This window comes from Hylobates moloch, unplaced genomic scaffold, assembly GCF_009828535.3.
Source record: "Hylobates moloch isolate HMO894 unplaced genomic scaffold, HMol_V3 SCAFFOLD_14, whole genome shotgun sequence".
NCBI lineage: Eukaryota > Metazoa > Chordata > Mammalia > Primates > Hylobatidae > Hylobates > Hylobates moloch.
This window is the reverse complement of record NW_026652289.1, coordinates 84,207,703-84,231,401: the sequence shown is the minus strand read 5'-3', so window position 1 is coordinate 84,231,401 and position 23,699 is coordinate 84,207,703. Positions and strand designations below refer to the sequence as shown.

General features: G+C 44.2%; 1 protein-coding gene across 2 annotated transcripts in view; it reads right to left on the bottom strand.

Moving 5' to 3' along the window:
* Window positions 1–23,699, bottom strand: part of TRPM1 (transient receptor potential cation channel subfamily M member 1) — a 167,333-nt gene that overhangs the window by 101,043 nt on the left and 42,591 nt on the right. Inside the window, exon 1 of one of the 2 annotated variants that reach the window (XM_032175279.2) lies at window positions 1,476–1,544. The exons of the other annotated variant lie outside the window; for it this stretch is intronic. The gene's annotated coding sequence lies outside the window, so the exon portion shown is untranslated. Of the gene's footprint in view, window positions 1–1,475; window positions 1,545–23,699 lie in introns of those variants that run through there. 2 annotated transcript variants of the gene reach the window in all.

The following is a 23,699-nucleotide window of genomic DNA, read 5'->3' as shown; positions in this document are numbered from 1 at the left end:
GGCGATTCTCCTGCCTCAGCCTCCTGAGTAGCTTGGACTACAGGCGCGCACTACCACGCCCAGCTAATTTTTGTATTTTTAGTAGAGACAGGGTTTCACCATGTTGGCCAGGATGGTCTCTATCTCTTGACCTTGTGATCCGTCTGCCTCAGCCTCCCGAAGTGCTGGGATTACAGGCATGAGCCACCGCGCCCGACCCTGAAAATATTTTCATTCCTCCCTACCTCCCCCACTACTTTCGCTACTTTTTGCTAAGGTTTTAAAAAACATACACATTGTATACATGCACCAAAATATCACATGTACCCCCAAAATATGCACAACTATGATGTACTAATAAAAAGTACAAAAGATATATTTTCTGGGAAAAAAAGGAAAATGAATTTGTGATAGAAAATGTAAGAAGACGAAAAATGTAGAAATGTACAAAGGAATAAATAAACACCACCCATAAGGCCTCCATCCTAAAACAACTGATATTTCCTTGTATTTCTAGGCTTTTTATGTGAATAGATTAGACAGGTGCATGTGTGTGTAATGAAAAACACAATAATTCTGCACAGTTATTACGCCTTTTTCTCTATCATTTTAAAAGTGACTGCATGATGTTTCATCCTATGGACAGACCATGATTTACGTGCCCAGCCCTCTGCTTCTGGGCATTTGGGTCGTTCGCTGTGCTTCCCAGTAGCACACGAAGCTGTGTCAATGTTGGCATCCCTTCAGGATTCTCTCCTCAGGATGGGTTCCTAGGTGTGGACTGCAGGGCTTTGCTGCATGTTGTTGAACTGCCTTCCAGAAACCAGTTTGCACTCCTCCCAGCAGCGAGAGGGAGTAGTAATCTCCCCTCCTGATCCTGTTCGGTGTAACCAATGTCTTCCCCAAGGCTTTCACAGGTGAAATCTCAGCTGATAAAGGCTTACAAATATAAACCCTGTTTCTCCTAGAACTTCAGCATTTTCTGGGGTTCTAAGGAAGGTACACCTTTTCCCCGAAGCAAAGTAAGATGCTAAGGAATGACAGGCAAGAGGTCGAGGCCTGGAGCTGGGGCTCCTGAGCAGATCGCTGGCACCTGGATTTAGAAGCTGGCCCTGAGGGAGGCTCAGAGGGTTTCAGCCTCTTTGAGACCAGCTGACAGAGTACTTATCCCGTCTGTGAATCAACCTGGTGCGTCCCTTCTGCTGAGAGAGCCTCTTGGAACCCAGGCTGAACACAGGTTCACCAGCTGCTCCATAGGGTCCTGTCCAGCCAGCCTCAAGAGGAGGGGAGCAACAGGCCCCAGAAAGCACACCTGAGCTTGCCTGCACCTGACCTTACTTGCACCTGAGCCTACCTGCACCTGAGGTTACCAGCACCTGGCTTAACTGTGTCTGTGGTTATCTGTACCTGAGTTTGTCCATGCTTGAGTTTACCCACACCTGAGGATACCTGCGCCTGACCTCCCTTCACCTGCGCTTACCCGCATCTGAGCTTACCTGCCACCGCAGTGGAATGGAGAGGGCACGGCTCAGGCTCTTTCAGCCTCCTCCTTGGCCAGGGCAGGGAGCTGGGTGAGGAGGGCCCACCCTTTAAGAGGAGCAGTCCCCATGAGGAGCATGTGAGCACTTGGGCCTGGGCCCTCATGATCCCTGTGAAGCGATGGCCCCATGACCTGGCTCCCAGGCCAGAAAAGGAAGCCAGGGCCCCAGGCTTCCAGGGTGTTCCATGTGGAATCCCACAAAGGCAGCCTTAGGATGTGAGAGAGGTAGGGGAGCTAGAGCTTTTCCTTTGAAGTGGCCCCGCCACGTCCCCCTCCCACCCAGCCAGCCCTTCCCTGGCTGGAAATGTCAGCAGGGTTTGCATAATCAAGACAATTGGACATAATGGTTCTTTCAGAATCCTCTCATCAGTTGGGCAGTGTTCGTGCCCCGGGGAGCCGGGAGAAGGCGGCACATGGCATTAATTACTGCTAATCCTTCCTCGTCTAAGTTGGGCCTGAGGTCAGGGTGAACCCAGCTGCAAATGCAGTGTGAGCCCCACATGACTCTCAGCCCCTTCTGAGTGCTTCTAATCCCTACTCTCTCCCTTTCACCAGGAGCTTGCCTGCCTGGCATCCACAGTCACCTGAAAACCACCACAGTGGGAGCTCTGATGGATTTGCTGTAACAGTATGCATGGTTATTCCAGCTTTCCATGAGCTTTCTCAGCCCAGGAGAAAAGAAAAAACCCAAACCTTGAACTATCCCTCTCTGCAGAGGGGCTGGGTCTTCCCCAGCATCTGAGGCTCTTGGGCATTGTCTGCCTCCCGCTTCTCACAGAGGGGCAGACAGGTTGGACGTAAGGGCAATTAGGGGTGTTCCCATTTTACAGATGAGGACTCTGAGCCATGTGAGAGGGTGGCTTGCCCAGAGAGCAGGTGGGGTGGAGCAGGAGTGCCCGGGTTGTCATGTTCTGCCCATATGTAGAGTCCTGAAACTGGAGGCTGGGCTCACTCCCCTACCCCATGCCTGGCAGACAGCCTGGAGCTCAGGGAGTCTCTGAACTTCTGACGGAAGCACATGTGCCAGGCCATTTTCTGGGTCTATCTTTGCTTTCATTAGTTTCTCTCAGGGTCTGTCCCCCCAGAGTGCAAAGGGTCAGGTGAGCGCTCCCATGTGCTTTGCTGGAGCACGCACAGCCCCTGGGCGCGCAGTGCCCGCAGCAGCCTCCCTGGCCTGGCTCCTGGGTCTTCTTTCTTGAACTGGTGTTGGCTCCTGAGGCCTGAGAGAGTCACGGCTTCAGCAGGAGCCCTTCTGGGGGCTGAGGGAAGGTGCTACGTGGCCGGAATTCTGAAGGCACAGTCAGGGCAATCCGGGGCATCTGAAATCAGTCTGGGAGCCGTGGGGAAAGGCCACACGGGGAAGTGAGCTGATGGCCAGCACTGCCACAGCTGGGAGGTGTGGAGGCTCTGTGGTCAGCGCCAATGGCCAGTCAGTGGCTCTCCAGGCAGTGGGCCCTTCACTAGACAAATAGGCTCTTTTTCAGGTTCAGATAAGATGGAAACAATGGGAGCCCCAACCTTCCCCAAGAGAACACCCCTCCTCCCCAGGGTCCGTGCAGTGTGGCCTGCAACTGGGAGCTGAGATGTCTCACACACTGGCCACAAGCCATGCGTGGCTATGGAGTGCTGGAAACAGAGCCAGTCGGAATTGAGATGTGCTCTGAATGTAAAATATACACGGGATTGCCAAGACTTGTGATAATAATTGATTGCACATTGAAATATTTAAAACATATTGGGTTGAATAGAATGTTATTAATTTTTTTCACCTGCTTTTATTTACTTTTCAAAACCGACTACTAGAAAATTTAAAATTGGCCCAGCTCATGCCTGTAATTCCAGCACTTTGGAAGGCTGAGGCAGGTGGATAACCTGAGGTCAGGAGTTCGAGACCAGTCTGGCCAACATGGTGAAACCTCGTCTCTACTAAAAATATAAAACATAACTGGGCGTGGTGGTGGGTGCCTGTAATCCCAGCTACTTGGGAGGCTGAGGCAGGAGAATCGCTTGAACCCTGGAGGCGGAGGTTGCAGTGAGCTGAGATCACGCCACTGCACTCCAGCCTGGGTGATAGAGTGAGACTCTGTCTCAAAAAAAAAAAAAAAAAAAAAAGAGAAAGAAAGAAAAAGAAAAAAAAAAGAAAATTTAAAATTGCCTCTGCTCTGTGGCTCACAGCTATGGCTCACCTTGTATTTCTGTTGGGTGGTGTTGACTGCAGCTGTGGGGAAAAGGGGTTCTCACCAGACTGTCCACTCTCCGGAGGCATCCTCCCCCATGAAGTCACCTGGATGACCTGGTGCATGGACACAGTGTGTGAGGACTGTGGAGAGACGCTGTAAGGTCTAAGAATCATTATGTGTCTGTGGAGCCATCTGAGGACACAAGAAGACCACCGTGAGGGTGGATACTGAACACTCACTCCTCACCCAGCTGCAGAGGTGGGGTCCTTCTTGTCATGGGTGAGCCATGAGGACACATTCCTCAGAGGGAATAAGAGGCCGGCCGGCGGTCACAGTTGGTGAGAGTGTGGGGACAGTGACCTGTATGCTCACCTGTGTGGGGCCCTGATGAGGTCGTGGGAGGTCCCCAGGCTGGCAGGGGACACCCCAGGTGGAGGCCCAAGGGTCCTGGTTGGACTCTGAGATGAGACAGCAATATTGTTTCTCATGCTCCTTTGTTCCCTGCATTTCCTGACCAATCGTTACGTCTTGAAACCTGTTCAGATTCAAGGTGGACTTTTGCGACAAGACTTTTTGGTGGTGGTGTGTCCTTCCGTTAGGAGACATCTCTTTTGCAATGCTGGTGGACTTTGGTGATGACTGTCCAGAGCCATGATATCCCTAGGACTTGCAAAATTGTGATCTTCCATTTTTTTTTTGAGACGGAGTCTTGCTCTGTCGCCCAGGCTGGAGTGCAGTGGCGCCATCTCGGCTCACTGCAAGCTCCACCTCCCAGGTTCACGCCACTCTCCTGCCTCACCCTCCTGAGTAGCTGGGACTACAGGCACCCGCCACCACACCTGGCCAATTTTTTTGTATTTTTAGTAGAGACTGGGTTTCACCGTGTTGGCCAGGATGGTCTCAATCACCTGACCTCGTGATCTGCCCACCCTGGCCTCCCAAAGTGCTGGGATTACAGGCCTGAGCCACCATGCCCGGCCGCAAAATGGTGATCTTCTAATTAGGTCGACTCTTCTTTATTTGTTAGCTGGAATTCATCCATAAATAGAAACTTTCCCTGGGCAGATTTGGTCACCCTGAGGCATAGCTTGCAGAGGAAAGGCAGGAAAAAAGGTTTCCGTCTCCAGGGGAATTGTTTGCTTCCCTGGCCTCATTCCAATGTGACTAATGCATTCCTTTTCTTCAGAGTGTCAGTATGAATTCATGGGTTTGAACATATTTGATGCATTTAAATCCACAGCAGTTATTTTTCTTACTATTGTTCACATGGTCCCAGTTTCACAAAGGCTCCTGAATCCTTCTGACACCACCCCAGGAGTCTCTGAGAGCTTCTTTGCTATCTGGAATGCAAAGACGTTTGGGATCATCTTGTACATTTCTTGCCCCAGATCTAGGCTCAGGCACTTCTCCAAGGAGCCCTGGTTCCTTTGAGTGAGAAACAGTATTCAGAAACTAGGATCTGCTTCTGAACTGAATTGTTTCTGAGCCTTTTCAGCAGGCGGAACTATGAAGCTGTGTGTCTGTCTGTGTGTGTGTGTGTGTGTGTGTGTGCGCGCGCGCGCGCATCTGTAAAGAAAACGCATCATGAATGTATGCTGATAATTTTCAATCCAAATTTAGAAACAGGGATTTTACTTAACTTCCTTGATTTTATGTTTGTGTCTCTTTTTGCTTATGCTAAAAGCCCTATTCCTAATGACATTAAAAGCTTTCTCTTTTGCTTAATCCTGAATATAGTTTCAAGTAACATACCCGTATTGCTAACAGTACTGGAAGCAGTATGAAACATTGTTTTGTTGTTCTTTTTCACCTTGCATATGTCCTATTAGATTTTTTCAAGAACTTAAAGTTATTATTCTCTGTGTGGTTATTCTACACACTTGATACACAGCGAGTTCGGGGAACACAGTACCCGAGAACTGTGGGGAGATGCTGGCAATGTCTGAGAATTATGCGTCCAGTGAGCTGTCTGAGCAAATAACAATAGCACTAACACCAAAGGCAGATTTCCAGTAAGATTCACTCATTGAATTTTCCATTGGCTTTCCATGCATTGTTTTAGGAATTGGTGTTTAAACGTAAGTCTGTTTTATAATTAAGTGAAACATTTGCATTTTGGCAAAGTCCAATCTGCAAACAAGATTCTTTCAGAGTAGTCTGGCTATGGCATCTGTCTTTCTCCCTCATTCTTCTTTCCCCACAAGTAAACTTTTTTCTTTTTCTTTTTTTTTGAGATGGAGTTTTGCTCTTGTTGCCCAGGCTGGAGTGCAGTGGTGCAATCTCAGCTCACTGCAACCTCTGTCTCCTGAGTTCAAGGGATTCTCCTGTCTTAGCCTTCCAAGTAGCTGGGACTACAGGCACGTGCCACTATGCCTGGCTAATTTTGTATTTTTAGTAGAGACGGAGTTTCACCATGTTGGTCAGGCTGGTCTAGAACTCCTGACCTCAGGTGATCCGCCTGCCTCGGCCGCCCAAAGTGCTGGGATTACAGGTGTGAGCCACCACGCCTGGCCGCCACAAGTAAACTTAAAAAAAAATTATTGTTTTATCCTTTCACTTTTTAAGTATAAATATATACGTATTGTTTCTCTCCGCCTCTTTCTCACAAAGATGGTAGAGGACTTTACACACTTTTCTCTGCTTTGCCTTTGGCACTTCACTTCTCCACTTTTCTTGGAGAGGACATGGCTGCCCCTCATTTCTTTTGACAGCTGTGTGGCCCGAATCCCGGAGTGGATGCATGACAGTTGATTCCACCAGACCAGTGTCAATGGGCCCTTGAGTGGCTCTCGGTCTCTACAAATAGCAACAAAAAGCCTTGCCACATGTCCTTTTGCATTTGTCTGTAATCTTTAGGCTAGATTCTGAGAAGTGAGATTGCTGGGATTAAGGGTATAAATATGAAATTTGCTTGTATTGCAAAACTTCCCTTCATAGAGATTGTAGCATTTTGCATTTCCAGTGGGATTTTATGAGTCCTTATTTTCCCACAGCCTCACCAACAAAATACATTGTTAAACTTTCAGAATTTTGCCAATCTTATTAAGAAATGGTTTCTCAATATAGTTTTGGCCTATAGTTGTCTTCATTTTTTTGGATGTTATTGTCTGGTTTTGATATCCGGGTAAAACTGGCCTCATAGAATGAGTTGGGCAATGACTCCCTGCCTCTTATATTTTCTGTAAGAGTTGTGAAAGATTGGTCTTCATTCTTCTTTACAAGTTTGGTAGAATTTACCAGTGAAGCCATCTGGGCCTGTGGTTTTTCTTTATGGGAGTATTACTACTCCAATGTCTTCACTTTTTATAGGTCGGTTCAGATTTTTCTGTTTCTCCTTGAGTCAGTTTCAGTAATTTGTCTTTGCAGGAATTTGTCCATTTCATCCAGGTTTTAAAATCTGTTGGCATCCAGTTATTCATGGTATTCCCTTATGATCTTTTGTATTAATATGTCTAGAAAATCATTAGTGATGCCCCTTTTTCATTCCTGATTTTAGCAATTTGAGTCTTCTCTGTTGTTTAGATGGCCAGTCTAGCTAAAGGTTTTTCAATTTTGTTGAACTTTTCAGGGAATCAACTTTTGGTTTCATTAATTTCTTCTATTGCTCTTCCATGCTTCATTTTATTATTTCTATGCTAGTCTTATTTTCTTCCTTCTGCTTGATTTGGGTTTAGTTTGCTTGTCTTTTTCTATTTTCTAAAGTTGAAGGTCAAGTTATTTATTTGAGATCTTTCATTCTTAATATGGGTGTTTACAGCTATAAATTTCCCTCTGAGCACTATTTTAGCTGCATCCAATATAGTTTTTCATATTTGTTCATCTTAAGATATTTTATAACTTTTCTTGTGACTTTTTTAGCCCACTGGTTACTTAGGAGTATGTAGTTTAATGTCCACTTACTTCTGAATTTGTCAATTTCTTTTCTTTTCTTTTCTTTTTTTTTTGAGACTGAGTCTTGCTCTGTTGCCCAGACTGGAGTGCAGTGGCATGATCTCAGCTCACTGCAACCTCCGCCTCCCGGGTTCAAGTGATTCTCCTGCCTCAGCCTCTCAAGTAGCTAGAATTATAGGTGTGTGACCCCATGCCTAGCTAATTTTTGTATTTTTAGTAGAGACGGGGTTTCACCATGTTGGACAGGCTGGTCTCGAACTCCTGATCTCAGGTAATCCACCCACTTCGGCCTCCCAAAGTGTTGGGTTTACAGGCGTTAGCCACCACGCCTGTCCAATTTTTTTTTCTATTATTGTTTTCTAATTTAATTCCACTGTGATTGGAGAACATACTTTGCATGGCTTTAAAAATCCTTTTACACTTATTAAGGCTTGTTTTATGGCCTAGCATATGGTCTGTCCTAGAGAATGGTCCATGTGCACATGATAAGAATGTGTATTTTGTGTATTTTGTTGTTGGGTGTAGTATACTCTTAGACGCCTGTTAGATCAATGTAGTTTTAATTTGCATTTATCTTACTATGAGTAAGGTTGGCATCTTTTCATGTGTAAGGGCCATCTGTATTTCTGTTTCTGTGAACTTTCCACATCTCTTGCTCATTTTTCTATAGAGTCTTTTTCTTTATTTTATTTTATTTTATTTGAGATGGAGTTTTGCTCTTGTTGCCCAGGCTGGAGTGCAATGGCACGATCTCAGCTCACTGCAACCTCTGCGTCCTGGATTCAAGTGATTCTCTGGCCTCAGCCTCCCGAGTAGCTGGGATTACCGGCATGTGCCACCACGCTCAGCTAATTTTGTATATTTTAGTGGAGACAGGGTTTCTCCATGTTAGTCTGGCTGGTCTCGAACTCCCAACCTCAGGTGATCCATCTGCCTTGGCCTCCCAAAGTACTGGGATTACAGGCATGAGCCACCATGCCCAGCCTTTTTTCTTTATTTTTAAAGCTTGTTCCTACATACCAAATTTGGTGAAATTTTGACTGTAATAAAGTGGCAAATATTTTTTCCAGCTTGTCACTTGTCTTTTGACTTTATCTACTTGCCCTGGCTTCTTGCTTCCTTGATATCCACAGTCTATTTAATTGAATTTATCATTGAGATCACCTCTCCCATGCTCCAGACACTGCTGGTGCCGTGTGGAGATATGGGAATGACTCAGAGATGACTTTTGAGGGTTTGCAGGCGAATGGGGGAGCCAGTGCTCATATAAACACATTTGAAATACAAGGCAGACTATAGGAAGCATTGCAATCAGCTTTGACACACAAGAGGAAAGCATAAAGGGAGAGGGAGCTTTCAAAAGAAAGGGGAGTAATGGGCCAGGTGAGGTGGCTCACGCCTGTAATTCCAGCTATTATGGAGTCTGAAGCAAGAGAATCACTTGAACCTGGGAAGCAGAGGTTGCAGTGACCCAAGATCACGCCACTGCACTCCAGCCTGGGCAACAGAGTGAGACTCTGTCTCAAAAAAAAAAAAAAAAGAAAGAAAGAAAGAAAAAGAAAAAGAAAAGAAAGGAAGAGAAAAGAAAAAAGAAAAAACAAGAAAGAGGAGACCAGGTGCAGTGGCTCACGCCTGTAATCCCAGTACTTTGGGATGCCGAGGCAGGTGGATAACCTGAGGTCTGGAGTTCGAGATCAGCCTGGCCAATATGATGAAACCCCATTTCTACTAAAAATACAAAAAATTAGCTGGGCGTGGTGGTGGGTGCCTGTAATCCCAGCTATTATGGAGGCTGAGGTAGGAAAATCGCTTGAAACTGGGAGGCAAAGGTTGCAGTGACTCAAGATCATGCCACTGCACTCCAGCCTGGGCAACAGAGTGAGACTCTGTCTTAAAAAAAAAAAAAAAAGAGGAGTAATGGGGCTTCAAACTGAGCATATAGTTTGGATGGGAGTCCTGGCAGCAGACTTGAGGAAAGGGGGCACTTTAGAGTTGGAGATGGCAGACAGGGCATCAGGGAAACATCATGTGAGCTGGAGCTTGATTCCCAGGCTGGAGACGGGTGATGGGCAGAGAAAGACGACAATAATGCTGGGGACAGAGGGCAGGTGTGGGGCAGGATGGGAGTCCAAGGGCTCAGGCCAGCACTGGCCAAGCAAAAGTTTTGTGAATCTTGATCTGAAAGCCCTGATCCAAAAACCTTCCTTTTCAAAGTCTTATTTGAAGTAAGCCTTATATTGGTTCAAAAAATTATATTGCTCCTGGCATTGGCTGCAGAGGTGGGCTTCCACTTTGCATACTGTTGAATTCTTTACATATATTTAAAATAAGTTAGTACTACTACTACTGACTTAGTACTACTGATTCTCAGTTGGCAGAATCTCTGAAATAAAGAAATAAAAGTGGTAGGTTAAAAAAATCTTCATTTGTAAATTAAATTTATATGTCATTGAACAATGTCTCTATGAATTAAGAAGGCTAGAGAGTAATTTAAAATCGTTGGTGTCGTTGTAAAAGATAATTACAAAAACAAACAAATGGACAACTAGATTAGGCAAAGACATAGAGGTCTATCAATACTTTCAATTACCGTAAACTCTGCTTCCATTTCACCACTGACTGACTAAAAAAATAAAGTAGGTTTCCCCACTTGGAGGAAAATAAGGTCGTCGGATATTTGGAACGTGGGTCTTGGAAACTCCTTTCTTTGTCTGGAAGGCAGAGGGTCTTCCTGGTGAGCCTTAAGATCCAAGTTGGCCAAAATATGCTGGCCGTTCTCCGTAGGCCACCCAGCCTCGTCAACAGATGAACGTTGGCAGCGGTCTTTTTGCACCACTCTTCTCCACCCCACAGCTCAGGGTTCAGGAAGTGAGAGCTCCTGAGGCCCCTCTATTGCTCCCCATCGTCCATTGGAGGACACAGGCCTATGAGGACCGGCCATGGAGTTATCAGTGGGAAGATCGAAATTGGACAGTGACTTCCTGTCTGACAGTAAGAACCTTCTTTTCATTTTTTTCTCCTTTCTGTTTTCTTTCTTTTTCTCTCTCTCGCTTTCTTTCTTTTTCTTTCTTTTCTCTCTTTCCTCTCTCTCTCTCTCTCTCCCCCCCCTTCCCTCCTTCCCTTCTTCTTTTTCTGCTCCTCAGTGGGTTGTGTTGCACTGCTGGCAGATGATGTGTGCTAGAATAACAAACACACGCTTAAAAAAACCTGCCAAGCATTTAATGGTTTTTTGTTTGTTTTAATCTTCAGAATACTCTCTACAATGAAAATAAAACCAGTGACTCTGTAGTGGAGATAATCCATTGTGTTACAGCTTTGTAGCTGTAAACCTGGTTGGTCCTGGATCCTGCCATGTGGAAAGGTTGCAGCTGAGCTTCCGGAAATTCCAAGGAGAGAGCATTATCTGAGCTGGCTTTCCTTCTCATCAGACTCCTAACATCTCATTAATCCGCAACTCCACCAACTGCATGTAAGAAGCCCCAGTGTGTCACTGTGCTGGCATTCCTGAGAGTCTGAGTGTAACGTTCTGCCCTCTGCTGGGACCTAATGGAGGACTTTCAAATCCCAACACCATGGCTAACACTTCTGAAGTCTTCATTCTGGAGTGATGGCAAAACTCCCAAAATGTGGGTCCAATTATATGGAAGTTGATTCGACCTTTTCTTCCTTCAAGATGTCTGTATTCCTGAGAAGATATCTGGGCAGGAATAATGGCAAGAGATGATTTTGCCTCAATCTGACTTCAAGCTTCTTTTGTTGATAGCAGCAGACTGCATAAAAACAGGATCTTTGGGGGACAAAATGATGCTCCTGAGCCCCATGTAGGCAGCTGTGGCTCCTCACAGTCCACACGGGAAGACATCTCAGTGTGTAGAAGAGCTCAACGCATGGCACCCCTCTTCAACACCTGGCGCCCAGGGCGTTATTTCTATCTCCTGTATCCTCATGCCCTCTTGGAACGGGGGAGCCCATAATAGTCTTCAAGTTGATCTCCTGTTAGTGTCATGTCCTTAAGTAATGCTTTGTCGCTTCTAAAATCTGAATTTTACCCCATTTGGTTACAATAACCCATAAAGCAAAACAAGGCACCACCCCCCCCCCCAAAAAAATTTGGCTGTACCTAGTAAATCGCAGTGAAACGTTTGTTCTGGGAATAGAGTATTGTTACCCGAATCTTTTGTTTAAATAAGCAGAAAGACTTTGCATTGTAATCTTTTGAAAAAATCTTTGGAAAAGTCTGAAACACAGGCCAAGGCAAGGCTGCTAAGAGAAAGGTAGAGAGTGTGAGCACACAGAGCTTAGAGGGGTAGGACAAGTGCTGCAAAGTGTGGCAACAGAAGAAGGGATGTGGCATTCTACTTTTTAAAGCTCATTCCTTCTTCCCGGGTTGATTCAGAAATTGAGTGGCTGGGAGCTATGGCTCATGCCTGTAATCCATTTAGGAAGCCGAGGTGGGTGGATCACCTGAGGCTGGGAGTTCGAGATCAGCCTGATCAACATGCAGAAACCCCATCACTACTAAAAATACAAAATTAGCCATGCATGGTGGCGCATGCCTGTAATTCCAGCTACTCAGGCAGGTGAAGCAGGAGAATCGCTTGAACCTGGAAGGTGGAGGGTGTGGTGAGCCAAGATCGCGCCACTGCACTCCAGTCTGGGCTCTTGAGCAAACAACACACACCCTGGTTAAGGATTGCTAACAATTAGTCCCAAATCCTCCCCAGTCCTAGGAAACTTTGCTTAGCAGAGGTTTCTCCGTCCCATTGTGCCCAGCTCTTTCCTCCCAAGGGGAGAGTTAAACTTTTTTTTTTTAAATTGGCTGAGATGAAAAGGAGTGGTGTCCACTTTGAAGGGTTCCTGACTCAGAGATAGTCCTTAGAGTATTGCATCTGCCCAGGGGTGATATTCTCTAAACTGGGCTTCTTACAGCTTAGTCATTCTCAACAAAGAAGATTCCACGTGAACTAGATTTGGGCAACTCTGCTTCCTATATTTTCATCTTGGAGCTTCACAATGCATATTAGGATATTAAAACTCTGAGAACTCCTGCCACAAAGAACCCCCTTTTCTTTCATGTAACCCAGCATTCCTCAAACTCATTTGCCCCTAGGATCTTTTTTCTTTTGAAATACCTCTTAATATTTCACGTAATGAAAGTATCACAACAGAGGACTTGGGAAAAATTCGATCAACCAAGCTCAATCATCCGAAGTGCTGGTGTGTGTTCCGTGTTGGACCAATCTGCTTCCCGAAGTCCCATTCAGAAGGCTGTAGTAGTTTCCTGACAGCAGGACCCGTCGGGGGCTGCTCCCGCGGCTTTGGGGAGGTAAGATCATCGCCCAAAGTGTCCTCTGTCTGAAACATCCCGGTCGAAACTCACCACGGCCCCTCTGCTCCAGCTGGGGAATGGTATCTCACAGGAGTGAGTCTCCCCGCCAAATTAGCACGAAAGGGAGAGGGAGACAGGACAGGACCCCCAATTCTTCCTGCCCCTCCCTAACTCTCCAGGAAGGGTGCTGCCTCAGAGCCCCCCAGTAGGCAAGACTTAGAAAGAGCCAAGGCCAGAACGGACCGTCCCATGGCCAAAGGGTTCTCCAAAAGGTCACGTATGTATACAGAATTCAGTAACAAGCGCTAACAGGGTTTAGTCAAAATCTCTAACGAATAGCGATAACATAGCTCAAACAGATAATGACTATTTTCCAAACTGCCAGAAAATATTTCTCTTCGTACTTTTAAAATGTTTTTTAACTCTAGGTTGCGGCCTACAACTGCAGGTTTGTTACACAAGTAAATTGCGTCACAGCACTTTGCCGTACAAATAATTTCATCAACAAGTTCGCCCTCCCCGCCACGTTTTAAGCCTAGTCTGTCCGGAATTATTTCACTCCGGTGGGTTCTTGGTCCCGCAGATTTTAAGAGTGAAGTTGCAGACCTGCTGGTGAGTGTTACAGTTCTTAAAGATTGCAAGGACCTAAAGAGTGAGCAGCAGCAAGATTTATTGTGAAGAGCAAAAGAACTATGTTCCCACACCCCAGCAGGGTACCAGACCGCATTGGCCCTGTTGGCTAGGGTGGCCAGCTTTTATTCCCTTATTTGGCCCCGCCCATGTCCTGCTGATTGGCCCATTTTACAGAGTGCTGATTGGTCCATTTTACAGAGTGCTGATTGGTCCATTTTTACAGAATGCTGATTGGTGCATTTACAATCCTCTAGCTCGACAGAAAAGTTCTCCAAGTCCCCGCTGGATGCAGAAGCCCAGCTGGCTTCATCTCTTACTAGTACCCTTATTTTTTTCTGGTCTTTTCTCTCCTCCCACTGTCCATCCTCCAAAAGGCCCCAGTGTGTGTTGTTCCCCTCTATGTGTCCAAGTGTTCTCATCATTTAGCTCCCCTTTATAAGTGAGAACATGTGGTATTTGGTTTTCTCTTCCTGTGTTAATTTGCTAAGTATAATGCCCTCCAGCTTCATTCATGTCCCTGCAAAGGGCATGATCTTGTTCTTTTTTATGGCTGCCTAGTATTCCATGGTGTATATGTACCACGTTTTATTCAGTCTATTATTGATGGGCATTTAGGTTGATTCCATATCTTGATGAAAGATGTTAATCCACAATTTAGGAATCCCAATGAACTCCCAAGTATAATAAACACAAAGAAATACACATCTAGTCAAACGATAGTGAAATTGCTGAAAACCAAAGACAAAGGTACAATTTCAAGACATTGCAAAAGAAAGATTATCTTCTATACAGCAGACAGCTACTAAAAAGGCAGCTGACCTCTCAACAGAAGCAATGAAGGGCAGAAGGCAACAAAATTATATATTCAGAGTGCTAAAAGGAAATAATTGCCAACCTAGAATTTTATGTCCAGAAAAAAATATTCTTCCACAACAAAAGAAAAATGGACACATTTTTAGACAAACTAACAGAGAGTTAATTAGTAATAGACTTACAAAGAGCTTTCTTCAGACAGAAGTAAAAATATCACAAATAAAGGCATGGAACAAAAAGGAATAAAGAACAATGAAAATAGTAAACGTGTGTACATCTAAATGGATACCAATTGTATAACATAATAGCAATAATATCTTGCAGGAGTTAAAACAGATCTGAGGCTGGACATGGTGGCTCATGCCTGTAATCCCAGCACTTTGGGAGGCCAAGGCAGGCAGATCACCTGAGGTTAGGAGTTCAAGATCAGCCTGGCCAAAATGGTGACATCCTGTCTCTACTAAAAATACAAAAAAAATTAGTCGAGCCTGGTGGCGGGTGCCTGTCATCCCAGCTACTCAGGAGGCTGAGGCAGTAGAATCGTTTGAATGCAGGAGGCAACCATGTCAGTGAGCCAAGATCACACCACTGCATTCCAGCCTGGGCAGCAGAGCAAGACTCCGTCTAAAAAATAATAATAATAGATAAAAAGTAAAATAAAACAGATTTGGAATTAAATAAATGAAAAAAACTTCTGGTTTCGGCTTGTATGTGTAAAAAGTCATCACTTTCATTCTCACAGCAAGAAAAAGCTGTTTAGATCAATCAGACAGTTGAGGTCACAGGGGCAAACTGATACTCTGAAAAATGAAGAGAAAGGGAAATAGAATTATAGCTTCTAGAAGTGGAGAAAATGCTAGAGCCAGAAATGGGTAGGACTGAAGCTGTAATTGATGAATTTCTGGAGGCTGACTGTGGACTAGCTTAGATGGTAAAGGTTCTAGGGATGGCCAATCTTAGGGTACCCCTCACACTTTTGTGAGTTTTACCTCCAAGCACTCCAGCAGATTCTCACAGTGAATATCACAGAAAAATCCCTTCCTGTTTCCAGCAGGGGGTGGACAAAAGTAACCCTGTTGAGATACACCCAGAGCCCTCTCTCTTCTGCTTGCCATCAAGGGAAGCTACATTATCAGAGCCTGTCTTAGTCCATTCAAGCTGCTAAAACAAAAAATATCATAAGCTGCCTGGCTTATAAACAACAAACATTTATTTCTCACAGTCTGGAGACTGGGAAGTCCAAAATCAAAGTGTAGGCAGATTTGGGGCCTGGTAAGAGCTTGTGTCTTCATAGACATACCTTCTAGCTATGTCCTCACATGGTGGAAGGAGTGAGGTAGCTCTCCAGGGCCTCTTTTATGAGGGCACTAATCTCATCCCTGAGGACTCTGCCTCTTGATCTAATCATCTCCCTAATGCCCCAATTCTTAATACCATCACATTTGGGGTTGCATTTCAATAATTTCGGCAGGGACACAAACATTGAAACCATAGCAGAGCCTAACCAATGTGGGGGAGGAAAAATACCAAACTCCAGCCCCCTCTACTCTTCCCAGTGTTGGAAGGGAAATACCACACTCCAGCTCTCTCCAGCCCTCCTGTCTCACATAAGTTGGGGAAAAGCTGCTGAGAAGCAGTTGTAGAAGCCACAGCCCAAGAACACAGGCTGGAGTCTAATTACAGCATTCTAAAGTGCCCAGCACGGTGGCTCATGCCTGCAGTCCCAGCACTTTGGGAGGCTGAGGCAGGTGGATCACCTGAGGCTAGGAGTTTGAGAGCGGTCTGGCCAACATGGCGAAACCCCATCTCTACTAAAAATACAAGAATTAGCTGGGTGTGGTGGCATAAGCCTGTAATCCCAGCTATTTGGGAGGCAGGAGAATCACTTGAACCCAGGAGGCAGAGGCTGCAGTGAACCGAGATCACGCCACTGCACTCCAGCCTGGGCAACAAGAGCGAAACTCCATCTGAAATAAATAAATAAATAAATAAATAAACAAATAAATAAATAAAGTGCTTCCCTACTCCCACGCCTTACCACCATCACCAGAGGCTTCTGTATAATTCCAGAGGGTCACAGCTGAAAAACTGCAAGGCTTAGACTATTTAAGAATTTCCTAGGGAACCCAAAGATAACAGAGAGAGAGAAAAAAAGATGCTGGAGGAAAGTGAAGCCAGAAACACCCACACCTATGGTAAACAGTGTAATCCCTGGCCAGATAAACATAAACCCTCACATTAAAGGCCTATTTACCTCAGTTCTTCTTATGCAACGCATCATGTCTGGCTTTCAATAAAATAATTACAAGGTATGCCAAAAGGCAAGAAAAAGCAGTGTGAAGAGAGAAAGCAAGCAAGAGAACTAGACTCAGATATAGCAGAGAGTTTGGAATCACCAGGCTGGGAATTTTAAATAACTATGATTAATATACTAAGGGCTCTGGCTGGGTGCAGTGGCTCATGCCTGTAATCCCAACACTTTGGGAGGCCGAGGTGGGTGGATCATCTGAGGTCAGGAGTTCAAGAGCAGCCTGGCCAACATGGCAAAACCCCATCTCTACTAAAAATACAAAAATTAGGCCGGGCATGGTGGCTCATGCCTGTAATACCAGCACTTTGGGAGGCCAAGGTGGGTGGATCACCTGAGGTCAGGAGTTCGAGACCAGCCTGACCAATATGGAGAAACCTCGTCTCTACTAAAAATACAAAAATTAGCTAGGCGTGGTGGCACCAGCCTGTAATCCCAGCTACTCAGGATGCTGAGGCAGGAGAACCGCTTGAACCCAGGAGGCAGAGGTTGCAGAGAGCCAAGATCATGCCACTGCACTCCAGCCTGGGCAACAAGAGCGAAATTCTGTCTCAGGAGAAAAAAAAAAAATAGCTGAGCATGGAGGAGCAAGCCTGTAGTCCCAGCTATCTGGGAGGCTGAGGCAGGAGACTTACTTGAACCCGGTAGGTAGAGGTTGCAGTGAGCCGAGATTACTTCACTGCACTCTAGCCTGGATGACAGAGTGAGATTCTGTCTCAAAGAAAAAAAAAATACACACACACACACACACACACACACACACACACACACACTAAGGGCTCTAATGAACAAAGTGGACAGCATGAAAGAACAGATGTGTAATATTATCAAAGAGAAACTAAGAAATAATCAAAAGGAAAAACTATAAAGATCAAAAACACCTACAGCAATAAAAATGCCATTGATCAAGAGGCTACACATTACCAAGAAAATAATTAATGAGTTTGAAGACGTCAGTAGAAACTTCCAAAACTGGAATGCAAATTAAAATAAGAATTAAGAGAAGGAACACAGCATCCAAAGACTGTGGAACAGTTAAAAAAGCTGTATCAAGCTGGGCGCAGTGGCTCACGCCTGTAATCTCAGCACTTTGGGAGGCCAAGGTGGGAGGACCACTTGAGGCCAGGAGTTCGAGACCAGCCTGGCCAACATGGTGAAACCCATCTCTACTAAAAATACAAAAAAAATAGCTAGATATGGTGCACACCTGTAATCTCACTACTCAGGCAGCTGAGGCATGAGAATCCCTTGAACCCAGGAGGCAGAGGTTGCAATGAGCTGAGATTGTACCACTGCACTCCAGGCTGGGTGACAGAGCCAGACACTGTCTCAAAAACTACATAATAAAAATAAATAAATAAAAAGCTGTATCGTACATGTAATATGAATACCAGAGGGAGAAGAAAAAGGGAAAGGAGCAGGAGAAATATTTGTAGTAACAATGTCTGAGAATTTTCCAAAATTAAGGATGGACACCAAACCACTGAACCAGAAATGTTTAAAAACATTAAGCATGATAAATACCAAAATATGTGGACATATCATGTTCAAACTACAGAAAACCGAAGACAAAGTGAAAACTTCTGAAAAAAAAAACCAAGATGTCTTAGTCAGTTTGAGCTGCTATAAGAGAATACTGTAGAATGAGTGGCAACAGAAATTTATTTCTCACAGTTCTCAGGCTGAAAGTCCAAGATCAGGGGGCCCCATGGTTGGGTTAGGACTCTCTTCTGGGTTGAAGATTGCCAGCTTCTCACTTGATCTTACCCAAAAGGCCAAGAAGCTGAGAAGACTGATTGTCAGCTTCTCATTGTATCCTCACGTAGTGGAAAGCAAGCTAGCTGGCTCTCTGGTCTTTTCTGATAAGGCCATGAATCCCATTCACGAGAGTTCTATCTTCACGACCCAATCACCTCCCAAAGGTCTCACCAATAAATACCATCACATTGGGATTAGGGTTTCAACAAATGAATTTGATGGGGAAGGGACACAAGCTTTCAGTCCATTGCATGACAGATTAAAAAATACCTTACCTGCCAGGCGCGGTGGCTCATGCCTGTAATCCCAGCACTTTGGGAGGCCGAGGTGGGCGGTTCACCTGAGGTCGGGAGTTCAAGACCAGCCTGACCAACATGGAGAAAACCTGTCTCTACTAAAAATACAAAAAATTAGCCAGGCATGGTGGCCCATGCCTGTAATCCCAGCTACTTGGGAAGCTGAGGCAGGAGAATTGCTTGAACCCAGGAGGCAGAGGTTGCGATGAGCCAAGATTGCACCATCGCACTCCAGCCTGGGCAACAAGAGTGACAATCCATCTCAAAAATAAATAAATAAATAAATAAACTTATCTACAGAGGAACAAGGGTAAAACCTATATCAGCATTCTTGTCAGAAACCATGAAGGCAAGAAGAAAGTGACATGAAATATTTCAAGTGTTGAAAGAAACAAACCAACAACCTAGATTGTGTACCCAGAGAAATTATCCTTCAGATGTGAAAAAGAGATAAAGATATTTTCAGACAAACAGAATCGAGGAAATTTGTCACCAGTACATCTACTTTGTGAAAAATGCTAAAAGAAGTTATTCAAGAGAAGGAAAAGATATGGGTCAGAAACTCAAATCTACATAAATGAAGAGCATTAGAGAAGAAATAAATAAAGGTAAATAAAATATTTTATTTTTTCTTAATTTATGTAACAGATAACTGTACAAAAATAATAACAACAATGTATTTGGTGATTATAACTTATATATAAGGAAAATAAATGACGATGTTATAAGGAGCAGGAGTGTAAAATTGGGAATACTCTGCCATAAACTACTTGCACTACTCATGAAGTGATATAGTGTTAATTGAAGGTGGGTTTAGGTTAGTTTTAAATGTATACTGCAAACTCTAGAGCAACCACTAAAAAGATAATTAATATGGTAAGAGAAGAGAGAACGTGGAATTATATAAAATGCTCAATTGAAACTAGAGAAGGCAGAAAAAGAAGGGAAGAAAAGACAAATGTAATACATAGAAAATGGTTACAAATATGGTAGATATTAATCTGACTATATTAATAATCACTATAAATGTGAATGGCCTAAATACACCAACTAAAAAACAGAGGTTGTCAGAGTGGATAATAAAAATAAGACCCAACTATATGTTGTCCATTTTATTTTACATATTTTTTGCCTTTTTACTTTGCCTTTTGCTCATTGTTTATCTCCCATTTATAATGTTCTCCACTTTAAATATAAAGACATAGCAAATTTAAAGTAAAAATATAGGGAAAGATATACCATGCTATAATTAGTCAAAAGAAAGCTGGAGTAGCTATATTAATTCCAGGTAAAGCAGAAAAAGGGAACTTATTGGGATAAATAGGACATTACATAATAATAATAAAGGGGTCAGTTCTCCAAGAAGATATAAGAATTTTTAATGTGTATGTGTCTAACAATGATGTAAACTTGCAAAAGGCAAAAACTTACAGAACTGCAAGGAGAAATATAAAAATCCACTGTTGTAGTTGGAGACTCCAAAACACATCTGTCAGTAATTTATGGATCCAACACAGAGAAAATTAGTAAGGGTATAATTGCATTTAATAGTACTATCTATTAACTTAATCTAATTGACATTGACAGCATAATTCATCCAACTACAGCAGAATACACATTCTTCCAAGATGGCCGAATAGGAACAGCTCCGGTCTCCAGCTCCCAGCCCCAGCGACACAGAAGACGGATGATTTCTGCATTTCTGCTTGAGGTACCGGTTTCATCTCACTAGGGAGTGCCTAACAGTGGGTGCAGGACAGTCGGTGAAGCGCACTGTGCGCGAGCCAAAGCAGGGCGAGGCATTGCCTCACTCGGGAAGCGCAAGGGGTCAGGGAGTTCCCTTTCCTAGTCAAAGAAAGGGGAAACAGACGGCACCTGGAATATCGGGTCAGTCCCACCCCAATACTGCGCTTTTCCAACGGGCCTGGAAAACGGCACACTAGAAGATTGTGTCCCGCGCCTGGCTCGGAGGGTCCTGTGCCCACGGAGTCTCGCTGATTGCTAGCACAGCAGTCTGAGATCAAGCTGCAAGGCGGCAGCGAGGCTGGGGGAGGGGCGCCCGCCATTGCCCAGGCTTGCTTAGGTAAACAAAGCAGCCAGGAAGCTCGAACTGGGTGGAGCCCACCACAGCTCAAGGAGGCCTGCCTGCCTCTGTAGGCTCCACCTCTGGGGGCAGGGCACAGACAAACAAAAACTCAGCAAGAACCTCCACAGACTTAAATGTCCCTGTCTGACTGACAGCTTTGAAGAGAGTAGTGGTTCTCCCAGCACGCAGCTGGAGATCTGAGAACGGACAGACTGCCTCCTAAAGTGGGTCCCTCACCCCTGAGCAGCCTAACTGGGAGGCACCCCCCCAGTAGGGTCAGATTGACACCTCATTCAACCGGGTACTCCTCTGAGACAAAACTTTCAGATGAACTATCAGACAGCTGAATTTGTGGTCTCACAAAAATCCGCTGTTCTGCAGCCACCGCTGCTGACACCCAGCCAAACAGGGTCTGGAGTGGACCTCTAGTAAACTCCAACAGACCTGCAGCTGAGGGTCCTGTCTGGTAGAAGGAAAACTAACAAACAGAAAGGACATCCACACCAAAAACCCATCTGTACATCACCATCATCAAAGACAAAAAGTAGATAAAACCACAAAGATGGGGAAAAAACAGAGCAGAAAAACCGGAAACTCTAAAAAACAGAGCACCTCTCCTCCTCCAAAGGAACGCAGTTCCTCACCAGCAACGGAACAAAGCTGGATGGAGGATGACATTGACGAGTTGAGAGAAGAAGGCTTCAGATGATCAAACTACTCTGAGCTACGAGAGGAAATTCAAAACAATAGCAAAGAAGTTAAAAACTTTGAAAAAATATTAGAAGAATGGATAACTAGAATAACCAATGGAGAGAAGGGCTTAAAGGAGCTGATGGAGCTGAAAGCCAAGTTTCGAGAACTACGCGAAGATTGCAGAAGCCTCAGTAGCAGATGCGATCAACTGGAAGAAAGGGTATCGCTGATGGAAGATGAAATGAATGAAATGAAGAGAGAAGGGAAGTTTAGAGAAAAAAGAATAAAAAGAAATGAACAAAGCCTCCAAGAAATTTGGGACTATGTGAAAAGACCAAACCTACGTCTGATTGGTGTACCTGAAAATGATGGGGAGAATGGAACCAAGTTGGAAAACACTCTGCAAGATATTATCCAGGAGAACTTCCCCAATCTAGCAAGGCAGGCCAGCATTCAGATTCAGGAAATACAGAGAACGCCACAAAGATACTCCTCGAGAAGGGCAACTCCAAGACACATAATTGTCAGATTCACCAAAGTTGAAATGAAGGAAAAAATGTTAAGGGCAGCCAGAGAGAAAGGTCGGGTTACCCACAAAGGGAAGCCCATCAGACTAACAGCTGATCTCTCAGCAGAAACTCTACAAGCCAGAAGAGAGTGGGGGCCGATATTCAACATTCTTAAAGAAAAGAATTTTCAAACCAGAATTTGCTATCCCGCCAAACTAAGCTTCATAAGTGAAGGAGAAATAAAATACTTTACAGACAAGCAAACGCTGAGTGATTTTGTCACCACCAGGCCTGCCCTAAAAGAGCTCCTGAAGGAAGCACTAAACATGGAAAGGAACAACCGGTACCAGCCACTGCAAAAACATGCCAAATTGTAAAGACCATCGAGGCTAGGAAGAAACAATAGCAACTAATGAGCAAAATAACCAACTAACATCATAATGACAGGATCAGATTCACACATAACAATATTAACGTTAAATGTAAATGGGCTAAATGCTCCAATCAAAAGACACAGACTGGCAAACTGGATAAGGAGTCAGGACCCATCAGTGTGCTGTATTCAGGAAACCCATCTCACGTGCAGAGACACACATAGACTCAAAATAAAGGGATGGAGGAAGATCTATCAAGCAACTGGAAAACAAAAAAAGGCAGGGGTTGCAATCCTAGTCTCTGATAAAATAGACTTTAAACCAACAAAGATCAAAAGAGACAAAGAAGGCCATTACATAATGGTAAAGGGATCAATTCAACAAGAAGAGCTAACTATCCTAAATATATATGCACCCAACACAGGAGCACCCAGATTCATAAAGCAAGTCCTCAGTGACCTACAAAGGGACTTAAACTCCCACACAATAATAATGGGAGATTTTAACACCCCACTGTCAGCATTAGACAGATCAACGAGACAGAAAGTTAACAAGGATATCCAGGAATTGAACTCTGCTCTACATAAAGTGGACCTAATAGACATCTACAGAACTCTCCACCCCAAGTCAACAGAATATACATTTTTTTCAGCACCACACCACACCTATTCCAAAATTGACCACATAGTTGGAAGTAAAGCTCTCCTCAGCAAATGTAAAAGAACAGAAATTATAACAAACTGTCTCTCAGACCACAGTGCAATCAAACTAGAACTCAGGATTAAGAAACTCACTCAAAACCGCTCAACTACATGGAAACTGAACAACCTGCTCCTGAATGACTATTGGGTACATAATGAAATGAAGGCAGAAATAAAGATGTTCTTTGAAACCAATGAGAACAAAGACACAACATACCAGAATCTCTGGGACACATTCAAAGCAGTGTGTAGAGGGAAATTTATAGCACTAAATGCCCACAAGAGAAAGCAGGAAAGATCCAAAATTGACACCCTAACATCACAATTAAAAGAACTAGAAAAGCAAGAGCAAACACATTCAAAAGCTAGCAGAAGGCTAGAAATAACTAAAATCAGAGCAGAACTGAAGGAAATAGAGACACAAAAAACCCTTCAAAAAATTAATGAATCCAGGAGCTGGTTTTTTGAAAAGATCAACAAAATTGATGGACCGCTAGCAAGACTAATAAAGAAGAAAAGAGAGAAGAATCAAATAGATGCAATAAAAAACGAAAAAGGGGATATCACCACCGATCCCACAGAAATACAATCTACCATCAGAGAATACTA